This window comes from Diceros bicornis, unplaced genomic scaffold, assembly GCF_020826845.1.
Source record: "Diceros bicornis minor isolate mBicDic1 unplaced genomic scaffold, mDicBic1.mat.cur scaffold_97_ctg1, whole genome shotgun sequence".
Classification (NCBI taxonomy): Eukaryota; Metazoa; Chordata; class Mammalia; order Perissodactyla; family Rhinocerotidae; genus Diceros; species Diceros bicornis.
In genome coordinates, this window is record NW_026691866.1 from 1,154,390 (window position 1) to 1,179,509 (window position 25,120).

Consider the following 25,120-nt stretch of genomic DNA (forward strand, 5'->3'; position numbering starts at 1 on the left):
ATAAACATTGTTACTCCCATTTAGTAGATGAAGAAACTGAGGCTTACAGAGATCAAGTTGCCCAAGATCACATAGCTAGAAAATAGCAGAGCCTAGATGAGGGCTTCTTTCTAAATAGTCCAAAGCCTGAATGTTTGTCATTAATCAAAATGGAAAGTGTAAACCTTGGATCAGTTTTTTGATTCTATCACTTAACTTTGACAAATTTGTTTAACTGTCTGAACTTTATTTTTATCACGTTTAAAATGAGGATAATGGCTATCTCTAATAATTGTTGTAAGAACTTAATGAGATTTAAAGTGCTTTGTTTAGTAGTCCTCTAGCAACAAGGTCACTGATTAGAGATGTGATAATGAGATTCAAAGATCTTCCTGATTCTAAAGCAACTGCTCTTTCAATTATAGCTTATAATGTATACTTGCTCAGCATGTCTTTCAAAACATTAATTTTTATTTCCTTCAGAGCATAGGGTTAAGAGTTACCAAAAACTCTTTAGGAATTAAGATTCACTCAGCAAATAGATGATGATTTGGGTGGTGTTCATTGGAAAGTTATTTGCATTTCCTATCTCCTTCCACCATCCTTCTACTACTACCATTTACCTGTGGTGATAACATATTTTCATTTTTTGTTATTATTGAGGTTTTCTTCCAATTAGTTTTTTGAAAGCAGCTTTTACATCCTTGTTCTGTAAACCAATCAAGGAGATTCAACATGGGGATGATAATCATGTAGAACACAGAGGCCCACTTGTCTTGGTCCAGGGAGTAGCTGGATGTTGGCTGCAGATACGTAAACACGACTGTGCCATAGAAAAGTGTGACGCCAGTGAGGTGAGACCCACAGGTGGAGAAAGCCTTAAGGCAGCCGTCAGCTGAGCTCATTCTGATGATTGCAATGAGGATGAAGGCATAGGAGATGAAGATGATGAGGATGGTGCTGAATTCAATGAAGCCACATAGACAAAATAGCAAGATCTTGCTGATGTAGGTGTCTGAGCAAGAGAGGGCCAAGAGTGGTGGGATTTCGCAGAAGAAGTGGTTGATGATATTGGAACCACAGTAACTCCAACTGAAGGTGAGGGAAGTGTGGGCAACTAAACTCACCAGACCAGCCAGGTAAGAGCCCAGCATGAGAGCCAAGCAGACTCACTTGGACATGAGAGTGCTGTAGTGGAGGGGTCAACAGATGGCCACAAAATGGTCATAGGCCATGGCAGCCGGGACATAGCACTAAGCATCCACAAAACCCACTAAGAAAGCAAACTGGGTGGCACAACTGGCGAATGAAATAACTTTGTGTTTTGTTAGGAAGTCAGCCAGCATCCTGGGGACAATGGCCGAGGAGTAGCCCAAGTCCACAAAGGAGAGGTTGCGGAAGAAAAAATACATGGGTGTGTTAAGCTGAGTGTCTGTCATGATCAGGATAATCATACCAACATTCCCCACTACGTTGATCAGGTAGACCAAGAGGAAGACCACGAAGAAGATGATCTGCATCTGAGGGTCCTGAGTGATGCCAATAAAGATAAACTCAGTCACCATTGAGTGGTTTTCTTTATCGATCTCTTCAATTTTTTGTGTGCCTGGACTCAGTGCATTATTTGGGGTGATTCTTAAAAATCTTCCCAATAATTAGATTTTATGACCCTTAGGATAATTCAAATGACTTTGGTGAAGGTGATGATCGTGTGTGCTCTCCAGGTGCCCAGTAAAAATAGGAGAAAGTGTTAGCGTCTTAGGGATGGTATATTCTGCTTCTCCAAAGACCTTGATGCTCTGAGGTCATTTATCATGTGGTACCAAATGTTTGACCTGATCCGTGTAATTATCTGTCTTATCAATTAGTAAAGAAGAGCAGTTTTGAGTGTCCCTTCCTTGTTTCTAAAACAAAGCAAATATAAATGCAGATAATGAATAAACATCAACTCTCAGTGCAGGTCGGTGCAAAAAGAAAGATGAAAGACTCAGGGATCTCAAAGTATAATATACCATACCCACATATATACAGAAAGTGAAATACTTGGGACATAGGGTGAGAAATATTTAAAAAGGCAATGGATAATAGTAATTTTTAAAAAGCTAAGAGTGACTGAGTTAAATCTATGCCAGAACACTGAGTGCTTTACACACATTTCATCATTGCATCCCCACAACACTCTATGAGGTAGCTACCACCATTATCTGAATTTCATATCTGAAAAGAACAAGACTAAATATTAAGTAACTTCAACACAGTCGACACCCAGTAAGTAGCAGAGCTGGGTCTGTCTAATTCTAGAGTCCGTTTCACTTTATTGTCTTCTGTGTATATGATTTGGTGGAGGTTAAATCTCTTTATTTTTGTGTCTGCCTTTCTTCTTCCTGCCTTGCCTGTCATACATGGACAAAGAATTAGTCTTTTGGTTTCCCTGATCTTTAGAAACACCCAGAGGTTTGGCATGGGACATGATCAGGGTGAAGCCACAGCTGTGTCTTTAGATAATTCTACTGTCTAACAAACAGGTTGCTGTACAGCTCAGTTCAGAGTTAAGATTCAAGCATCCCTCACTCAAGGGGAATAGAGAGAGCATTATCCAACTCTGTGGTCACACAGGAGCATGCACTTGTTCAACTTTTTTCTCTTTGGTTGGATAAATATCTGGTCCATTGAAGAATTCTAAGAAGGAAGTAGGCAAAACTAAACCAAAACAAAACACAAAGTAATTTAGAAATAAGTAGCATCCTCTACCTAAACCTGAAGTGAGAACTCAGGCTGTATCGACTTTAACTGGTTTCCTGTTTAAGAAAGATAGAAAGCAGAGTAGTAGAATGTGTCTTTCATGGGGGTGTGAACATTCACAATAAGTTGTCTTAAATCCTGGGGCGGTTGACAATAGTGCCCCCATCTCTCAATTTCTGCACCGAATATAATCAACTGCAGCAAAGAAGGGGCTCTAATAATGAGTAATCAACACTATCTATCTGCCCAAGAATTTATAGTTTATAAAGTACTTATATCTACTCTTATTCAATTCATTCTTAATATGTAGTGAATGTGTTCATCATTTCATACATTAGGTCAATTAGGAAACAGAATGAAAAGACAAACCTTGGAGAAATTATTTTAAAAATATATTTTTTGTAAAGAACTGGTATCTATCATATATAAAGAACTTTAAAACTCAATAAGAAAACAATCCAAGAAGAATGGGCCAAAGATTTGAACACACACTTCAGCAAAGAAAATATATGAATAGCAACAAATGCTTGAAAAATACTCGGATCAGTTGTAGTAAGGACATACAAATTAAAATAAAATGGGATGTCACTACACATCTGTTAGAATGATTAAAATTTAAAAAGACAGACCATACTAAGTGTTGTCAAGGAAACGCAGGAACTGGAACTTTCAAATAGTACAACTGCTTTGGAAAACACTTCGGCAGTATAAAATTAAGCCTACACATATCTATCCTATGATCCAACTGTTCTAAAACACCTGGGAACAATCCAAAGGCCCATTCTTAGGTGACAAGATAAACAAATTATAGTGTGTCCATAAAATGGAATACCACTCTGCAATTAAAAGGAATAAACTATTGACACATGCAACACAATGAATGAATCTCAAAATAATTAGGCTGAGAGAAAACAGCCAGATAAAAGAGTATATCTTATTTGATTCCATTTATAAAAATCTAGAAAATGTAAGCTAATCAATAGTGAAAGTAGATCAATGATCGCCTGGGTAGAGGTGTGTGTGAGGAGGAGCAGGAGAGAAAGAGTACCAAGGAGCATGAGAAAACTTTTGGCGGTAATGGGTTGATTGGGAGCATGGTTTCATACATATATCAAATCATATCAAATGTTATACTTTAAATTTATTCAATTTATTGTATGTCAGTTATACCTCAATAAAGCTGTTAAAAAATAGCAAACTATTTTCACCTCCCCCACTTCAGCTCATTCTCACTACACATGAATGAATATATCACTTTATAGGTTATATTAATGAGGAAACAGAAGCTTTGGGTGAGGGGTTTTGCAAAGTCACACAGTTTGTTAGTTATTTTGTTAGTTGCAGAATCAGCAATTGAATCTGGGACTGGCAATTTCATATATAGTGCTGTGTTTTTTTCCCCCACTTCTTCACATAGAAGTTTGAAAATAATTCACCAGGAACAAAGAAAAAACAAAAGATCTACCACAGTCCTTGCATTCCTCCTCTGTTCTTCCACTTTAGTGAGAGAGTAAATAATCCTGTTGTTGACATGGGAGGGAGTCGTTTAGTCCAATCTCATAATTTTATAGATGAGGAAATAGACCCAGACACCAAGTTTGCAAATGCAGAGGTGATACTTAGAGGAAAATGAGACGCCTGGTAAGAACACGGCACAGGGCGTCAGGACGAATCCACAGCTGAGTATGTGCTGATCAATTCATTGTGCTCAGTTAGAATATGTGATTAGAAAATCATTCTCTCCTCCCTGACAGAATCAAGGTTCCAGCTAAATGAGGAAGGATATGAGAATTATTTCACCAATTATAAAGCACCCTGCCTGTTCTCTCTTATAGTGTACAGACAAATCCAGGCTTTGCCACCTACTACTATTGATTTCTAGCACACTACTTATCTTCTTGGAATCAGTTTTTTATTTGTTGAATGAGATTGATGCCTACCTTAATAACTTTCAACAAAAAATTGGTTAGAATATACATACACACACACACATAGTGCAGTCATTCAGTGACTGTGATGTCCTAAGTGCTCAATGCATTTGGCCATTGTATGTGAGTATAGATGATTTAATTCGGTAGATGCGTGCACACTCATAACTCCCAGAAAAAAAGATGTTCAATGCTTATTCCGTGGGGTGATGAATCACGGACTGCCTTAACCTTTAGGAAAAACGTGGTTTTAATTCTACAGCGCTTCTATTAAACAATAAAACAAGTAGAGATGTAGCTATAAAATTCAAAATCAAGGCTGATTAAGACAAAAGAAAAGAAAACTTTTATATTTTTCTTTTTAGTCTCGTGTAGCTAAAAGTCAGCAGATCTGACTCTTGAAGAAATGGTACAATAGTGAGTAGATAAGCATATTCCACAGTTACTAAACTTGGATATTTCTAAAAGATCAGCAAAAGTATTGCCTTACAGAAGCAGATACAGGCCAAATATATTTTAGATTTCTAAGTATTACCAGCTTTTGCACGTTTATAGGAAAGGAATACTGGAGTAAGAGTCTGGAATCCTGGCTGTAGTTTTGTTTTTTGCACTAATTAACTGATGAATTGCTGTATTAGTTGCAGTTTCCTTACCTGTGAAATGAATGGTTTGGAGAATAAAAACTCTTTGGAACATTCCAATTCTAGTATTTTCTGAATTCAGACTTCTTATGAGATACCTAAAATCCAAACCCATAGTCCATTTCTCCTTTTGAAACTTTAAAATGGCATGGATCTGGTGTCAAGCAAATGCATGCTCAAAGGAGCACTGGGCAGTGTGATGCTCCACTCCCAGTAGGTCACATCTCTTTCTCTTTCTTTGCCAAATATTGACCTGTGACTTGAACAGTTTTCTACCTGTTGGTGGGGTTGACTGTCTCCTGTTCTCTCAATGAACTCTACTGAACGTTATTCTGAGAAGAATCCAATGATGATGAACCACTCTGATAGTGGTCTCTGAGCTGCTTGCTCATCCCACCTTTGCTCCCTTGTGCAGGAGGTATTTCAGTCTCAGAGTCACAAGTAATCCTCAGAAGAAATATGATGAAATGCTTTCTGCACTCATAGGAGACCCAAAGATTTGATGAACTGTCATCCCCTGAGGAATTTCACTTTCTCCTCCTTAAGCCTTAATGATAAAAGAAGGAAGCACAGGGGGATTTCCAGTCACTCTGGTGGTGATGATTGAATCAACCATAAGTGCTACAGGGATATTTTTACCAGCCCAAAGCTGCCTTGTTGTTGTTGTTAGTGCCTGGAGTCGATCCTGACTCCTAGGGACCATGTGCACCTCAGAGCACAGAACCCTGCCTGGTCTTTTTGCACCACTATATCAGACAATGCTCTGCTGCTATTCATAGGATTTTCCCAATTTTTTTGGAAGTGAGTGGCCAGGTCCTTCTTCCTAGTCTGTCTAGTCTGGAAGCTCCGCTGAAACCTGTCCACCATGGGTGACCCTGCTGATTTTTGAAATACCAGTGGCGTAGCTTTCAGCGTCATAGCAACATGCAGCCACCACAGCATGACAACCAACAGATGGGTGGTCTGGTTCCCAGATCTGGAAACGAACCCAGGCTGTGGTGGTGAGAGCACTGAATCTTAACCACTAGACCACCAGGGCTGTCTCAAAGCTGCCTCTATGGTGTGATTTTGACAGTAATTTAGAAAGATCTATTTTCTGATGCCTGCAACTCCTTTCAAAGAGGCTGATTCTTTCCATGTTACATCTATATACATTTATATGATTATATTTATTTAACTTCCATGTTGCATATACCTATTTAAACTATCTTAATACAGTGTAAGGGACATGTGTCTGAAATTTAACATCACAAAACAAATTAATGAGATTTAAGCTTTTTTGAGACCATAGTTTGGTGAACAGGGAAAGGAAACCAACAATTTTTGAGAAGATTTATTTGCTAGAGACACTGCAGGGACTTTCACATGTGCGATCAATTGAATCTTCTGCTGATAATATTATTGCCTCTGGTTTCAGATGAAGTGAATGACTCACTGATTTAGAGATGAAGTGAGTGCAAGTTATTTAATTTTTCCAGGACCACACAACTTAGAAATGGTAGGGATCGGTCCAGTGGCTTAGCAGTTGGGTGCGCGCGCTCCACTACTGGCGGTCCATGTTCAGATCCCCGGCCCGCACCGACGCACCGCTTCTCCCGCCATGCTGAGGCTGTGTCCCACACACAGCAACTAGAAGGATGTGCAACTATGAGGTGCAACTATCTACTGGGGCTTTGGGGAAAAAAAAAGGAGGATTGGCAATACATGTTAGCTCAGAGCTGGTCTTCCTCAGCAAAAAGAGGAGGATTAACATGGATGTTAGCTCAGGGCTGATCTTCCCCACACAAAAAAAAAAAAAGTGGTAGATTGAGAATGGAAACACTCATCTGTCTGAGTGTGGTGTTCATGCTTTTTCTCCTTTGATAAGAATCGTGAGAAGACTGCCATTCATAAGGCAAAGATTCTTATTCCAGGAAGATATCTAGGGTAGCTTACCAAAAAATTTTATTTTCTTATCTCATGTACATATTTGTAAGAAAAATAGGGTGAAGGAAAGATAAAATTCAAACATTAAAAACGAGATTAAGTTAGTAAAAAATATGTGTGCTTTACCTTTATTTAATTTCAAGAGATGGCATGCAACTTTGTTTCAGCTTCCTGTTGTATAAAGAAAAACAAAAATGGGCAGTTGTAAAATCTCCCTACCTATACAATTTTTTTTAAAAAGCCACTTAATTTGGAAATGCTATATTATTTGAGAGAAATTTTCCTTCTAAAAAAAAAGAGATTCAAAAATAAAATCATTGAAGTTAATAAAAAGAATCTTTGTGATACCTTTCTCCGTTCCTTCACTTTCTGCCTCTGTATGTCCGGAAACATAAAGTGGGCTCCTATAGACAGCATGTAGTTGGATCTTGTTTTTTTTCAATCCAGCTACTTTAATTTTATTCTTAAATCTCATTTTATGATGAAAAGTTAATTCCTAATAACACTGACATGTTCTTTTACCTATAATACTTGTTTTCTTTTTCATTTTTTTTTTTTTTTGTGAGGAAGATCAGCCCTGAGCTAACATCCATGGTAATCCTCCTCTTTTTGCTGAGGAAGACCAGCTCTGAGCTAACATCTATTGCCAATACTCCTCCTTTTTTTCCCCCAAAGCCCCAGTAGATAGTTGTATGTCATAGTTGCACATCCTTCTAGTTGCTATATGTGGGACGCGGCCTCAGCATGGCTAGAGAAGCAGTGCGTCGGTGCACGCCCAGGATCCGAACCCAGGCCACCAGTAGTGGAGCACACACACTTAACCGCTAAGCCACGGGCCGGCCTATAATATTTGTTTTCAAGTCAAACTTTGGTTTGAAACAAATATTTGTCTCTCATTTGTCTAGCTGCATAATAATCCATTGTGTGGATGTACCATTGTTTATTTATAAAGTTTCCTGTTAGACATTTGAGTTGGTTCTGATCTTTTGCTATTAGAAGAAAAAAATACAATAATAAATAGCCTAACGCATATGCTTTTTCCTTCTTTGACCAGTACATCACCTGAGTGGGTTCCTAGAAGTTGGATTGTTGGGTCAAAGGGAAATTTAATATGCAACTTGCTAAATATTCCAGTTTCCTTCCAGCTATGTACAAGAGTGCTTATTTCCCCACAGTCTTTTCAATAAAATTGGTTGTCAACTATTTGTATTTCTCATCTAAATTTACCTACCTATTCTCTCTCTCTCTCTCTCTCTCTCTCTCTCTCTCTATATATATATATATATATACACACACACACACATATAGGACCATCTAAAATTTGGAAAATATTCTCTGAAGGTAGTCATAATTTGCATTTTTTCTCATTGAGAATAATATACCAGTTGTAAATTTTTTGTCTCTCAGCTCCAAATCCATCCACATTTGCCTTGCTTTAGTGATATTGGACCTGGACACTATAAACACTTCCCCTTTTGCAGCTGGACAATATTAAGCTAATCAGTGGAGAACACTGGAGGGACACTGCGGAAGGAAAAGGCTCTCTTTCTAATACTGATGTCTTCTTTCCCTGTTACTCGATGGCATGTAGTAGCCAGTAGCATGTGGGATACCCAGTGGTGCTCACCCTTCATAAAGGTTGACCAGCACTCCCACAAGTAGCTTCCCATCAAGTTTCATCAGCACACCAGAGGTGACTTTCTAGTAAGTCTTGCTGGCACCCCAGGGGGTGGCTACCCAGTGAGTTTCAGTGGAACCCTACTGAGTGGTTTCTTGTTTGGCAGTCCTGGCCAGGGAATGTCTCTGCCATATAGCAAGCTACAGCCACACCCAGTACAACCACCTCTAAAGGAGCCTTGGAGATGGGGTCCTCTTCCAAGTTTGTTCTCCCTTGGTGCTCTGCCTCAGCCCCAGAGGTGGTAGCTGCTCCCTGTATCTGTTCTTCCTGTATACTTTGGACTTTTCCTGATCACTTGATAGTGAATCCCCTGTTGCCAGGTAGTAAGTCTTTATATTAAATTTTATCTGATAGAATTACTGTGTGGTTTTCTGTCTGCTAGCTGGATTCTGACTGATATAAAGGTTGAATATATTTTCAAATATTTAAGGGCCATTTGCATTTCTATTTTTGTGAAATGTTTATTCATATTTTGTGTCCATTTTTCCAGGGCATGTTTCTTACATAATTTGAATTTCTTCACAGATCTTTTTCTTATTAACTTTTATATTTTTTCTATATTGGAGACATCATCTGTTGGTCTAGTATATAAGGTGTAAATTTTCTCCAATTTATCATTTGTCTTTTGATTTTCCTAAGAAATTTATCATGCAATAGGTTTCCTTTTCTTCTCTTTCTCTTTTTTTCTTTCTTCTTTCCTTTTCTTCCTTTATTTTTTTCCTTTATGTTGTCAAATTTATCAATTTTCAATTTTATTATTTCTCAATTTTGAGTTCTATTTATATTCAAAATTCAGCTGCAATTAAATTTAAAATTGGTATATTTGATAAGATAAAAAATAACTGTTAAACAGCCCTGTATTCACTCTGAATTCTCAGAATACTGCATGGAGATCAAATTGCATCCTAAGTTCTGATGATCCCCATCCTGGTGGCAGAGAGATATAGCATCATCTGGTATCTCTTTGAATGACACTCAAGCTGGGATTAAAATGAGTTCTCTTCTCATTCCAAAGCTCTTTGAGAGTCCCTCCTTTATAGCTGGGGTTGACTAGGACCTACCACCTATACTGCCCATGGTTAGTTACTCCTTTGTTGCCCAGTGGTCTCATTCCACCACTCTGTTATCACCTAGGGTCCTTACGTCCTGGGTCCCTTACCACTGGCCTCTTAGTGCCACATGACCTTTCTTCCAACCTCCATCCCTATTCCAATTCCACACAATTTAATCTCATTTAATTTATAACAGTTTGTTCCTATATAGTAACTAATTCACACTTAATTGAGGAAGAATTGTTTACTTATTAAATAAATCTTCATTGTTTGCCAATTACGTTTCAGACTCTGTGTTGATAGGAGCTTTCTGTATTTTCCCTCCAAGGTACCAATTAAAAGTAGGATATTTAAGACTTAACCAAAATAAGAAAAATATTGTCTGAATTGCTAGAGATAAAGCAAGACATCTTTTAAGTCTCTGTCCCCCAGCACTTAGCGCAAATTGCATTGATTAAATGATACTGAGAGAAAAATGAATTAGAAAGTCTTCTCAAAATGGCATAGATAATGCAAATGATCATCAGATATCCATTAGTTTGTTTCAGAATCTGTGTTTTCTACATTGAAGATCTATTTGGGCAAATGGGGAACCCAGTAAGTCTCAATGTAGGCTGCATAGGCTGATAACTATTTCTTACTCTGGACAGTAGGGAATAGTGTCAAAGTGGGGAAACTCTTATTTATTAATCATGTATCTATTTTCATTCAATGCAGCAATCCACAGTCATTCATTTATTTTGTCCATAGGCTCACCCTATGAGGTAGGCATTAGTATTCTCACTTAAAAACAAAAAAGCCGAGGCGCAAAGAGATTTAGTGCAATGTCTAAAGTCCCCAATCAGTGAGACACACAGCCGGGATCGAAAACCAAGACAGCCCTGTTCTCCCTGCACCTCCTCCCATCAGCCCTTCCCCATGATCCAGGGAGCATAACTTCCTATATGGACACAAAGTCCTTAGAGCAGGCAGGACCAGAGGCAGAGCTGCTATCTCTCTAATAGCTAACCTGCTATTTTGTGGATTTTTCAATAGTCCCAAGGGGACCAGGCCACCAAATATCAGAGGAGACAGAAGAATGGTGCTTAGCGGGGATTAGGAATATGGAACTGAAAATTCGTTCATCACTGGGCCCAGGTGTCCCGAGGGTAAAGAAGAGAAATATGAAAGGGACATGTGATTTCCTTAGTTTCAGAGGGAAAAAACAAGTAGATTAAAATGAGGTGACAAGAGGGATGCTGTCCCCGGAGACTAAGGAACAAGAAATATATCCTGTTTAAAATAAGTCAGGATGCTTACTGCAGAGTCTGGTCTAGAGACTCTACAATTGGAAATAACTGCAAAAACCATCACAACTGCACTGCAGGGATATATTGTTTATTTTGAAATGTTATTTTACTCTGATTTAACAAATTGGGATACTTATCTTTAAGGAAAAGTAAAAGAAAGTTACTCTGCTGAATGCAGAGTAACTCTCCTACCACAGGGAAGGTGTAAAGGGTTTCAGTTTTCCCATCTCTGTTAACGGATGGTGTCTAAAGTCCATTCCAACTGTGCCTCCTGCTTAACCTGGGAGAATTAGAGTGAGTGCCTCCTCTAAGAAGGCTTTATTTACTTTGTTTCTTTTTTGCTGATTTTAGGCACTGGACAGGAACAAGCAAAGGGATCAAATAGAAGTCAAGCAGTTAAGAAAGGTAAGAAAAAGCTATAAAGGGTTTTGCCCATGTAACTTACTGACCTAAAAAATAATTCGCAATCTTGTTAATTTCTCCAATCACCCATAGGCCCAAAGTTCTGAGAACACTGAATGGCTAGAAAGTATGATAAATAAATACTCTGTTGTTTTTTATTATTATAAGATTTGTAAATCATTAGGAGAAATAAAGGCAGCAATAAATAATGTGATTTTCAGGCCTTTTTAAACACCAGATTTTTCAGGAAATCTCACTATTATTTTCACAAACTCCTAGAAATTAAAAACCCAGATCAAGAGTCTCTGGACTAGAGGATTGACTGCAAAATCTCACCAGGGGTAAGGGTATTCCTGCAGAGAAGCAGAGAAATATATTTGACAAAGTAGAGGGGAGGAGAAAACATGCAATTCACAGCACCAGATGTAAAACAAATGGTATTTTGCTAATAGTGCAAATTAATGAACATGAATTCTACAAAAGAAATTTTTAGTAATTGTAATTATATTTTCTCTTAAGGAGATTTTTTAATGTAACTAAATGTATTCTAGCACATTAATGAAGCTCTGAGAATTACAGTATCAACTGCTCTGTGTATTAGTGCTCACATCTGTTACTGAGAAAGTCATTCTAAATTACCTCAAGTGTTAAGAGACTAAGAGTTGCATTGGCTGGGTATAAATTAGACTCCATTAGGCTAACTCTGTGATTCTGAGAAAGAGTCACAAATCTTTTGTACCTTTTATGTGCAAAAAGAGGATTAAAATGTTGTCTATCTCATAGGATTTAAATAAAACACTGCAGGAAAAAATACTTAGCACAGTGCTTGTAGAGCATAGGAAATGCTCAACATATTTTAGTACTTGTTACTTTTACTCATCATTACCTTTCTTTGTGTGTCTAGCACACACACAAAAAAATGTCTGTGGCATTTTATTTTTTTCACTATTTCTGATAAAATAATACTCTTAGGGAAACTTTGTGGTTGAGGATGGGAGAAAAAGATCCATTCCTTATTTTTACTTCCTTTCTGGAGATGCTGTTCTTTTGAGGCTCAAACAGCAAGATTATTCCAAGGAAGAGGACCTAGGCTGTATATTTGTCCAGTGAAACAGGGAGAGAGTTGATGTAGTGTTGAGGAACAACAAATAATTTTGCATCAAGAGACCTATGTTCCTGCTCAGGATTCACCACCAATTATCTGAGAAAGCCCTATACTTCACTGACTTCGTCTAACAAAAGATGATCTTATTAATACTCTTGGGATAATATCTGCTTATCTCCTTCACTGATTTGTGGTGAGGCTCAGATAAGATAATAGGTGCAATAACACTTTGAAGCATTATAATACTGTATAAAAAACCCAGGTTTTATTCTTGGTTGGGATGTTGAGCCCCTATTCCAACGGAAACTAGATGGAGCAGAGCATGGATAGGCACTTCTGTGTACGGCAGTGTCTGTGAGAACGGAACCAGTTCCTGCCCGCTCTTCTCCCCAGTTGTGCTCAGTAGATCTATTCTCTCCAATGTTAGCACAGCCATTGTGTTACTTTGGTCCTATGTTTTAATTTTATACAGTATCAAATAAATTTCTCCAGTGAGTGATAAAGGATTTAACACTTTGTCTGAGCTATGATTTGACAGGTAGCCTAGTACAGTTTTATCTATTGCTCGATAATCTGAAGTCAAGGAAGGGATAGGGGATTGGAGTGAAAGGGGAGAATTCCACTGGAGCTGTTGCTTAAACTTTTCTTTGGAAGACGTAGGCTGGGCATCTATTTTGAATTTTCTTTTTCCTTTTCTTTTCTTTTTTTTTTTTTTTTGGCCCTGTATTCAGCTTCATTACACATTGCAAGGGGTGACTCTTATTCCCACTTAGATGACCTGGTGGTAAATTATTCCTCCAATTCAGTATGGTGGCTGGAATATTCCATGTGCTGCTGCTGGTGTTTTCTGGTTCTGTTGTGATCCTGTGAATCAGAGTGTTAAGTAGGGGTTTCCACTGCCGTGGCTTGTTCTATTACTTTCATCTGGAATGTCTACTTATTCTTACAATCTGATTCTCTAAATATTGGAGGGAGTTATTCAAAATTCTTGATACTTAACTGACACTTTTTTTTTCCTGTAGATGCAGATGCTGGGAATTAGGGCAAGGTTGGAGCCATGCTAGCTGCATGGGACCATCCTCTGTCTCTCTCCTTGGTCGTCAGTTTTTCAAGTTCTCCTCTCCCCCAGGAAATTCAATTATTTTCTTCTTGTTGGACACTGTTGATTAATTTTGCTAACTTTCAATAGTTTTTATACATTCCATTAGTACTGCGGAGGAATAGTCAGTGGTCTGAATTCACTTCACCTTCTTGCTCCAGAAGTTGTGTCTAGAAGGCATGTTAATAAATCAATTAATTTATTTATCACCAATAAAGAAGAGAAATACATCATAGAAATAAGATCCTGTAATTATTCGACAAACGGCTAACGCGAGCTTGGTCTTAGTTAATGGGTATGAAGCACTTATTTCAAGGTCATTAGTTAGTAGATAGCACACCTAGATCTCAGGCACAGTCTTTTGATTTGACAAGTCCAGTACACGTTTTACTATGTTTTTCACGTTGCACTCTTCTGTTAGAATTTGTATGCATGTATGTCAGTAAAAAGATGTTTATAGCTCTGTCATGTATTCATGTGACCAAACGCCATGTTCTGTCTTCTCTCTTATTGCAGCTCAAATGATCGGATATATGAAAGAAGTCCAAGGCAGGAATCAAACAGAAGGGAGAGAATTTTTCCTCTTAGGACTCTCAGACAATTCAGATCTCCAAGTTGTCCTCTTTGGATTGTTTCTGTTAATCTATGTGGCAACCATGGTGGGTAATTTGGGGATGATTGTGTTAATTAAGATTGATCCCTATCTCCACACTCCCATGTTCTTCTTTCTCAGGAGCCTCTCCTTTGTTGATGCCTCTTGCTCTTCGTCCGTCACTCCTAAGATGCTGGTGAACCTTGTGGCTGAGAATAAGGCCATTTCTTTCAGTGGATGTGCTGCCCACTTCTACTTCTTTGGCTCCTTCCTGGGGACTGAGTGCTTCCTGTTGGCCACGATGGCATATGACCGCAATGCAGCCATTTGCAATCCTCTGCTATGCCCAGTGCTCATGTCTGGGAGAATTTGCTCCTTGCTAGTCACTACTTAATTCCTAGCAGGCTTTAGAAATGCAGCCATACACACAGGAATGACTTGCAGATTATCATTTTGTGGCTCTGATAGGATCAACCAATTTTACTGTGACACCCCACCTCTGCTCAAACTCTCTTGCTCTGACACCCACATCAATGGCATCGTGATCATGTCTTTCTCTAGTTTTATAGTGATCAGCTGTGTTATGATTGTCCTCATTTCCTATCTGTGTATCCTCATTGCCATCTTGAGGATGCCTTCATTAGAGGGCAGGCACAAAGCCTTCTCCACTTGTGCCTCTCACCTCATGGCTATCACTATATTCTTTGGGACAATTCTCTTCATGTACTTGCGCCCTACGTCTAGCTACTCAATGGAGCAGGACAAGATTGTCTCTGTCTTTTATACGGTAGTGATCCCTTTGCTAAATCCTCTCATCTACAGTTTGAAAAATAAGGATGTGAAAGGGGCCCTAAAGAAGATCTTACAGAAACACATACTGTAAAGGCGTGTTACACATCATCCTGTTATGTAGAAGAAAATATATTTTCATATTAATTTTATTGTCTGATTGCTTAAGCTTTTTTTCTGTGTTAAAGTAGATTGTTTAAAATGAGGTCTGCTTCTTAATCTCTTGGTGTCTTAAATGTGTGTCAATAGGCCTATATGATGAATCAACACAGTGGGGGAGGGTAGTATCTGATAAAGCAACAAAATAGTTGAAATTGGCTGATCTGGGTTTAAGTTTTAATTTTAGTATTTAGCTTTTCTTAATCTTAGTTTTATTATAATATGTTGGTGTCTTTGATTGGGATCTGGGCAAACAGACTCTGAGACTGATATTTATGCAGGAGGTTTATTGGAGAGTGTTTCCGGAACCATACCTGTAAGGGAGTGAGGGAATTGGGTAGAAAATGTTGAATTGTGATGAAATTGCAACACAGTACTCAACTGATTCCACTTGGAGCTCTGGACCTGAGGTGAGCCTTCGGAGATATCCTAACGTGTGAAAAAAGGGCCAGGTATTTGTGCCTCCACAATGAGCAGTTTGGGATATGGATTACCCACCGGGAAGGGGTGTAATCTTGGGCATGGCAATATCTTTCAGCAGGGACATTCCGAGAACAGAACTCAGCTGTGAAGTGTCAGTTGCCAATTCACTTGGAAGCCGAGTAAATACTTCAACCCTGAAAGGCAAATATGGGTAGTATACCACAGCATCCATTATAAATAATAACACTATTTCACTCACATGGATGTCAAGGGTACCAAATAAGATACAAGAAAGAGTCTTATCAGGTGTTATAATAATATGGGTACCACAGCAATTAACAGAGCAATAGTTTACTGACTTTTTGAATTAATTGGAATATTTTGAGGGTAGTAATCATGTACTTTAACATTTTAATCTCTACCTCTCATAATCTTTCAGGTAGTTTTCAATAAACATTTATCAAATTAAATTATCTATTTATTGCTCATTGTAGTGGATTGGGGGGCTGTCAATGTTGGAGCAGAGGGGAAACAACCTTTTTTGATGAGACGGGATGTTGAAGGAAGCCTAATGTTTTGGAATCAGGTAAATGTTTACTCCTTATTTCTTTCCATTCCACTATCCACTGCAGACCATGAGGGAGAGCACCAGTGCCCTTCATGCTGCAAGTGAGACCTCCTCACCCTTGAAAAATTTGTTAGAGACCACAAAGGAGGGGTTAACTCATCCTGTCCACTCTGAACTGTCCTCCCATCTCCTTATAACTTCCACTTTTATCTGTTAACCACAGTTTGTCTCAAAGACATTCAAGACTGTATCATGGCTGGCATCCTCCTTTATGTTCTCTTTCATTTTGACTCATCTACTGTAGTATCCATGCCTTACCTGCTTCTTGTTTCACCAATCTAAGAAAAATGGCCCTTTATCATTATTCATCACTACTCGCACATCAACATTTCACTCATTGCCCAACTGAGATTCCATGGCCCATCATATGATGACTCATTCTCAATCACTCTCAATTCCGTGGTTCTACTTTCTCTCCATTCTACTCATCTAATTAAATCCCAATTCAGTTAAACTTAATTGTTTATTTTCTCTGTCCTCCACTTAGGCTGCTTAGTGCAATTAGAGAACATCCCCCAGTACTTCACTCTGTCACTGATCTTTTCTCATACTTCATCCTCCAAAATATAAACAATTAGATAACACCATCCCCATCTTATCACCTCTAAATCTTTATATATATACTTTTCATCCCACCTGTCATAATGGATAATATATCCCTGCTTCTACCTAAGACCAGTTCTTTCACAACTTTGGGGCTTTCCGTGAACTTTACTTCAGAAATTATATCTCTACTCTCCCTAAGCATCAGTTTCTCAAACTCTAGTGGAATAGTCTCATCTGTTTACAAACAGCATCTGGTATCACTCTTCTTAACAATTTCCTTGGCTGAAAGTGCCATCCAGTCACCAACTTATTTCTCTGCTCCCTTTACAATTAATTTTTTCAGAAGAACTGTCTCTAGTCATTGTCTCTACTTCCTCATGCCCCATAACTGTTCTGATTGTATTTCTGTACCACCCCTCCTTGAACCAAGGACACATGAGACTTGAACACTACTGCACGCAAAGGTAGCTCTTCTACGTTACTTTTGCTTGCTATTTCAGGAGGATTACCATGGTTAATTCCTTCAGCTACCCAAAATAAAACCCCTTTGTAGGTTTCTATCTCGCGTCAATCTTCCGATTTTCCTTCTCGCTCCACTGCCACATCTTCACAGATAACTTTGCTGGCTCTTCATCCTCATCCTGGTTTCCAAATCTTGGAGCCATAGAATTAATCCTTTACATTGGTTCATTGGTGCACTGCTTCTCCATCTGCACCCCCCTCTTAGGTGATCTAAGAATAGTGCAATGATTCCAAAATGCTTAGCTCCAGCCCTGACCTCTCACCTGAATTCCAGATTAGTATATTCAATTGACAACCTGATGTCTAGGGATTTTTGGACACATAAACGGATTAAGAATTTAGCTTTCTTTACTTAGTTATTGTACTCATACACCTATAAAATAATGACAACTTTTGTACTCGTAGCAGGGTCTGTATCTTAGCATCATATCTATATGTCATTGGGCTTAAAAATGCCCTTTTCCATGTTAAGTTTTAAATGGTATTTTGTGTTATACTTCCTTAATTTGTGTAATACTTCCAAGAAAATGGACACCCTTTATATCTTTATTTACTCATAATTCATTCAAAAACTGTTCATTGATATACAAAATCTGCACTTATTTAATGTATATAATTTGACGAATTTGGGCATATGCATACTTCAATAAAGCTGTTAAAAATACTATTAATGTTCACCACCCAAATACTAATTACAACCCATCACCACACACATGTGCCGAATTATCCCTTTCGCCCTCCTCCCTCCTCCCTTCCCCTCTGGTAACCACCAATCCAAGATCTGTCTCTATGTGTTTGTTTGTTATTATCTACTACTTAATGGCGGAGATCATACGGTATTTGACCGTCTCCCTCTGACTTATTTCACTTTGCATAACACCCTCAATGTCCATCCATGTTGTCACAAATGTCTGGATTTCTGTAACATGTACTGGAGATATAACAGGTAAGAACACTGACAATGATCTCATGTAACTTATATTTGAGTGAGGAAGAATTTATTGTTTATACCAAATGTGCATACATATATGCATAGATGTGTGTGTGTGTGCGTGTTTAACATGGATATGAGTGGTGCTTTGAAGAAAAATAAATCAGGCAATAAAATAGGGAGTGGTGACATCAGAGAAGAGCTCTCTGTGGAAATAACATTTGGGCAAAGTCTGAGTAGGGATAATATCATATGAGTGTCTATGGAAGAGCATTCCAGCTATACTTACAGTACATACAACATCCTTGAGGCAGGATTCTTCTTAGTTTGTTAAAGGAATAGTAAGGAGACAAGTATTGTGGACCAGAGTGAGCAAATGAAAGGAGGGAAAAAACTGTATTCAGGAAGGTATTTGGAGAAAGTGGCAGATCAAACAGTTCATAAATAGGTTTTAGACTTGACTTTATCTTATCACTTTGTAAGAACTGTTTCTCCCCAACTCCAGACTGTAAGCTGCATGAAGGAATGGACAAGACTCATTTTGTTGTCTACTCTGCCAGTACCAAGGATACTGTCTGCTCCCTAAAACAAATTCACTAAATATTTGTTGAATGAATTAACTAGTGAATGCAATGAGAGCTGTATTCTAGTAGAAACGAGTAGGGATTATATTTTAAGTGGAATTCTGAAATTTGGAGGCAGGATCTGACCAATCCTGTACCATTTAATTCAAGGTTATGCTCAATGGAGTCTCAGGACCTTGAAATAGTTTCTGCACTTCTCTAAATGCCTAATTTACTCTCCAGGGTATAAGTGGTTCACTGGAGAGAATGTAGTGCAATTATCAGTGAAAAATAAATGCATGTTTTAATTTTGGATTAGCTCATTTCAAGCTTTAGACTTTTTCTCAAGAGAATGATCACAGCCTTAATAAGGCTGACTCTCTGCCTCAGATTCAGAAGCAGTGTTTTCTACTCTTTGTGGAATTAATTAACCATGCCTTAATTCTGTCATAGCTGAATCCTTTATGACACGTCCATTTTCATCAAAGCTATAAATTGCACATTGTAAGACAGAAAACTTGTATTTCTCCAAAACCAATAAATAAAACAAAATTAAACTAATAAACACCTCTACTTCCAGTGTATTTTTTAAGGACAAAAGGTAAGATGATTTAATTTATCTCAAAGTGTTCAGATATAGAAAGTTTCCCAGAGGAACTCAAAAAACATTCAAGTACTTTAGACTAAACATCTCAATTGGAATATGTCTGAAACACTGAATTTCGTGTTACCAACTAAATGAACATGGATTTTTTTTAGAAGACAGGGATTTAGGATCACTAATAACAGACAAGAATTTTATAGAATGTTCAACATACTCATATACATACATACAGAAATGTATGTATATATGTATATCTATAGGTATATATACATATGCATGTGTGTGTGTGCAAAACAGGCAAATTTAAGTAATTTTAGAAAGAGTGCCAAAACACTTGGCATATTTAAGGCCCTCTAAAGGTCATTAGATAAAATAATTTTATGCTCTTATATGCACAATTTTCAGCCTTCATCTTGTGTGTGCTTATGTTTGTGTATATATATATATACACATATATACACACATACATTTCTGTACATACATACATATCCATAAATATATATACATACATAAATATGTACACACATATATAAGATCATATGTATCATATAGAGTATAATTTCATTTATGTCAATTTATATGTTTATTACATATATAATGCAAGTATTTGTATATATATACGCATAAAGTAGAGCTCTATAAAATGGCTGCAAATTTTTAAAAGTGGTTATTTTGCAGGGTAGGATTTTAGCTGATTTTTGAGATTGAAAGATCAGTTGAAAGACTTTTGCAGTCATCTAGGTGAGAGATGTTGTTGACTCTTGGGCCTTGGTGGTAGGAATGAAGGTTGTAGGAGGTAGTTGGATTATTGATATAGATGTTTTAAAGGTAAAAGCCAACATAATTATTTAATCAACTGGTTACGGAGTGTATGAAAAAGAGAATATATTAATTTCTCCAATATTTACTTATCTGTTCATTTAATTTAATCTAAGCAAATGGAAGCATAGATTTGACACTGACTTGAGACAGGGAATACTTGTTTGCAGTAAATCAAAAGAGGGCACGAGGAATTTAGTTTTGGGTTATGTTGAGTTGCTATTTAACATTCCTGTGGAGATATGAGTAACCAGTTTAATTGTAAGTCTGGGGTTTGGAAGAGAGGTCAGGGCTGGAGATCTTAATTCAAGAGTTATAGGTATATAGATGGTATTTAAAGCCATGTGACTGAATAAGATCACCAAGGTAGAGTGTAGGTAGAAAAGAGAAGAAGATCAAGGACTGAACTCTTATCTACTCCAACCTTAAATGTCAGAGAGAGAGGAGGAATAAGCAAAGGAGTCTGAGAGGGAGCAACCCATATGGTAGGAGGAAAACTCAGAGTCTAGTGTCTTGGAAGATAAGAGAAGAAAGTCTTTCAAGGAATAGTAAGCAATCAACTCTGTCAAATGTTATTGATAGATCAAAAAGATAAGCACAGAGAATTGACCACTGGATTTGCCAAAATATAAAGACCCTGATATCTTTGGTGAGAGCAGTTTCCATGGAGTTATGGGGTGAAAACCTGATTAAAGATGGCTTAAGAGAAAACAGGAAAAACAGAATTGGATACAGAAAATATATTCAACTGTATCAGATTTTTAATTACCATGGCAAATGCAAGGATATTGGATGATAATTGGTGAAGGCAGTAGGATCAAGGGAGGAGAGGAGAAAAGTTGGGAGTTACGGTAGGATATGGACAAATAGGGGTTGATCATCAAAGACCTCACACACACACACACACACACACACACATTCATTTTTAAATAAAATAGTTTACTGAGTTTACTTACAGAATCTTGTCATTTTTTTACTATAATAAGAAAGTAAAGATGTTTATTATACATGTTCTCAGGACATCTTAAGAGGTAATCTTACCTATAGCAGAGAATGAACTATTTGATTTTTCTGGTATTCTTTTTGTACAATTTATTTCCTTGGTTTCTTTCTTATCCTAGGAGATGAACTATCCATTCTGAGAGAAAAGTATGAGAAATCACACAACAGTGACTGAATTTATTCTCCTGGGATTCAGGGATCATCCAGAGCTACAGTGCCTTCTCTTTATGGTGTTCTTAGTTGTCTATACGATCACTGTGCTTGGAAATCTTGGCATGATCCTATTAATCAAGATTGACTCACGTCTCCACACCCCAATGTAGGTTTTGCTCAGTAACCTGTCCCTTGTTGACTTCTGTTATTCTTCTGTTGTTACCCCTACTATGCTGGTGAATTTCTGGGTGGAGAACCCAGTCATTTCATTTAATGAATGTGCCGTGCAATTCTTCTTTTTTGGTTCCTTTGCTGGCATTGAGGGCTTCCTGTTGGCAGTGATAGCCTATGACCGTTACATGGCCATTTGCAAGCCTCTCCTTTACACAGTCACTATGTCCCCCCATCTTAATGTCCTCCTGGTGTTGGCCACATACCTTGCAGGCTTCATGAATGCTGCCATTCATACTGGCTTCACCTTCCAACTGTCTTTCTGCCACTCAAATGTCATCAACCACTTTTTCTGCGACATTCTACCCCTCCTGAAACACTCTTGTTCTGACACATGTGTCAATGAGATTGTCATGTTTGCTTTTGCCAGTTTTAATGAACTGAGCTGCCTCCTGACTCTTCTCATTTCTTATCTCTACATCCTCATTGCCATCTTGAGGGTCCATTCTGCTGAGGGGAGGCACAAAGCCTTTTCCACCTGCGCTTCCCACTTGATGACGGTCACCATCTTCTTTGGCACAATCCTGTTCATGTATCTGCGCCCCAGCTCCAGCTCCTCAATGGACCAAGACAAAGTGGTATCTGTGTTTTACACAGTGGTCATCCCCGTGTTAAATCCTCTCATCTATAGTCTGAGAAACAAGGAGGTCAAAGCTTCCTTAGGTAAAATTTTTAATATAACCTCTTATTACTTTTGTACTTAGAATCATCAAAGCATGAGATTAAGGACTTTGAGGGAACTTAGAAGTGACCAAACCCACCTCCACTGACCCTGGACCCATTTCAGTCTGTCATGAGCTTTCTTTTTTCATTTATTTTTTTGATAGTGGAGTTGGACCAAATGTCCTAAGCATCCTGGGGAATATGATCACTCTGTAAATCCTACTTATTCCACAGAACTTCTATGCTTGAAAATAAACAAATATCACATTTCAACTCCCTGTTCAGAGGTATAAAACCCAGTATAAAAGCAGCTGAAAGAGAAAATACTGAGTGGCAGGAGGAATGACTCCATTTTGTCCCCCATTCGATGACTCTCTTATTGGTTGGTTGTGCATGTAACTGACAGAAGACAGGTGATAGGGAGTAGACTGAACTAGAATATGGCCAGAGGACTGAAACATGGCTTAGAGACTGCCTCTTGTCCCCAGTGAACTAGAGAGAAACATCAGAACGAAATCCTGGTTAGAAGTGCTGAAGTCAAGTGTTTCTAACCTGGACAAGTGATCTAGACCACTGAGGGTGTAATGGGAACAAACCACAGGGTAAATGTAAGGGGGAATCACAGAGAAAAAACACCAAGGATCATAGAATGAAAGTTTCTGGGGCTTAGAAAAGAGGAATTCTTCATAATCCCTGAAAATACAGTGTCATGTGGCTTGATCTTTGAATGGGTAAGCAGTTTACACTTAAAGAGCTAGGGCAAGATGGATATCTTTTCCCTGATGCCTTAGCAGTTAAGCATACCTCTCTATTTTACTGCTGGTTGCAATTTGATTGTAACAACAATCAAGTTTTCCCCTGGTTTGACCAATATTTTCATAACTGGGATATCTCCCCAGTAGGACTGGATTTTCTTTACAGATAGTCACCACTGACATGTGAACATGAATATTTTAAACTGGTCAGAATTCAGTAAAATATACTAAGCGTGATCCTAGTATATCCCTTTCTCATCGAAAGACTGATTGTCGTCCTAATAGAAAGTAGCCATTTAAAAGAGACTAAGGAATAATTTTGCTTTCAGCTACAGCCTATGGTTTTTGATAAGAAATTAAACCCAGATCTTATAATTTAATCCTCTCTTACTCTGCTTTTCAGGCATTGTGTATTAAAAACACATAATTTTTTTGCTAATCCAATGGTTTTTGTCCATCTTGTAGTTATTTTTATGGAGAGCTCTTCACATTTTAAGACACAGCACAAATATAATCTCCTTTTTGATTGTCCCTAACCCTTCTTCATCCTTCCCAAACAGTTACACATGCCCATTCCTGTGATTCTAAAGATATTGCAACACTAATCAAGCTCTTAGTCACAGAAACAAATCACAGAAATGTTGTGTAATGTTTCCTAACATAGACTGAGCACTCTTTGAGAAAATAAACCTCTTTATATCTACCTTTTCTCTCCATGTCTTTATAATCATCAATAAAAGTTTTCAAATTAAAAAAGAATCATTCCACAAAAATGTACAACCCAAGATTTCACAATGTTAAAAACTATTAAAACATCAATAAAATAAATAAATTAATTTAAAAAAAAAAAAAGAATCATTCCAATGGAAGGCACAGGGTGTGGGAAGACAAAATGTTGCTTCTGGCATCTGGAACTGAAAGTATTCAATAACCACAATTTCAAAAAGTTAATATTAGAAAAGAAAAGTTATCTTATATCTGGCTGGATGATCTGTTGGATAGTGTTCTATTCTTTTGAAAACAAGCTGTCCTATCTTCTTTGAAACAAAACATTTTAATAAGGAGATGATATTTCAGTGTCCTATATCTTTCATTTTACATAAAGTAAATGTGATTTCGACATATAGTAATAGAGTCTTCAGGACCTTTTCAGTGAATGACACAAAGTTAATTCAAACTAACATAGACCTGGAATTCTCTGTGCCACCAGGTCTCTCTCTCTGTCTCTCTGTCTCTTTATCTCTGTGTCTCTCATTTCCTCTCTCATTATGGATTCATTTATTCTCTTTCACAGACTTTTCACATGATGGTCTCAAGTTTGCATACTTTTAGGATGATTGCATTACAGGCAAGGCTCTGTCTCTTTAGAAAGGACAGCTATTACCTGAAATGGCTCAAAACGTCATTGTGTAGAGGTGTATGTATTTGCCTTTGTGTGTGTATGTTGGTGGTAAGGGTGGGGTCACGAATTATCAGAAGAAATCTTACTCTACAATAGCTACTGCAGTCCACTGTACATTTACTCAGTAACATTAAATTCCTTGCTTATCCACTGCTCATTTTATTTGCAAACTCCTAGTTTAGGCAGTGATGCTGTATGCTATTTATACCACAATAAGAGTATTAAAACTAGTGTTAACATTATTGGTAGATGGGTTAGATATTTTTCCATGTGATGCAATTTGTAGATTCCTTTTTTCAAACATATTTGCAACACTGCCTATCATAGTGCTTAGAATTCTGCTGATAGAAAAATGCAAGTATGTGCAGTGTTTTTAGCACATGGGATTGCAATGCTGATCAATATTATATTGAAAGTGATTGACGTGAGATTGCTTTTCACATACTGAAATGGTCAGGGGCCCTCCAACTAGCAGTATTAAAGTCAGTACATTTTGG

The 25,120-nt window shown here is 37.8% G+C and overlaps 3 pseudogenes; 2 read left to right on the forward strand and 1 right to left on the reverse strand.

The window, feature by feature from the left end:
- Positions 1 to 426: 426 nt before the first annotated feature.
- LOC131403980 (olfactory receptor 5AR1-like) lies at positions 427 to 2,093 on the reverse strand (annotated as a pseudogene).
- An 11,863-nt stretch (positions 2,094 to 13,956) lies between these two features.
- Positions 13,957 to 15,324, forward strand: LOC131403974 (olfactory receptor 5AP2-like; annotated as a pseudogene).
- Positions 15,325 to 21,568: 6,244 nt separating this feature from the next.
- On the forward strand, positions 21,569 to 22,507 carry LOC131403975 (olfactory receptor 5AP2-like; annotated as a pseudogene).
- The last annotated feature ends 2,613 nt before the right edge of the window (positions 22,508 to 25,120 follow it).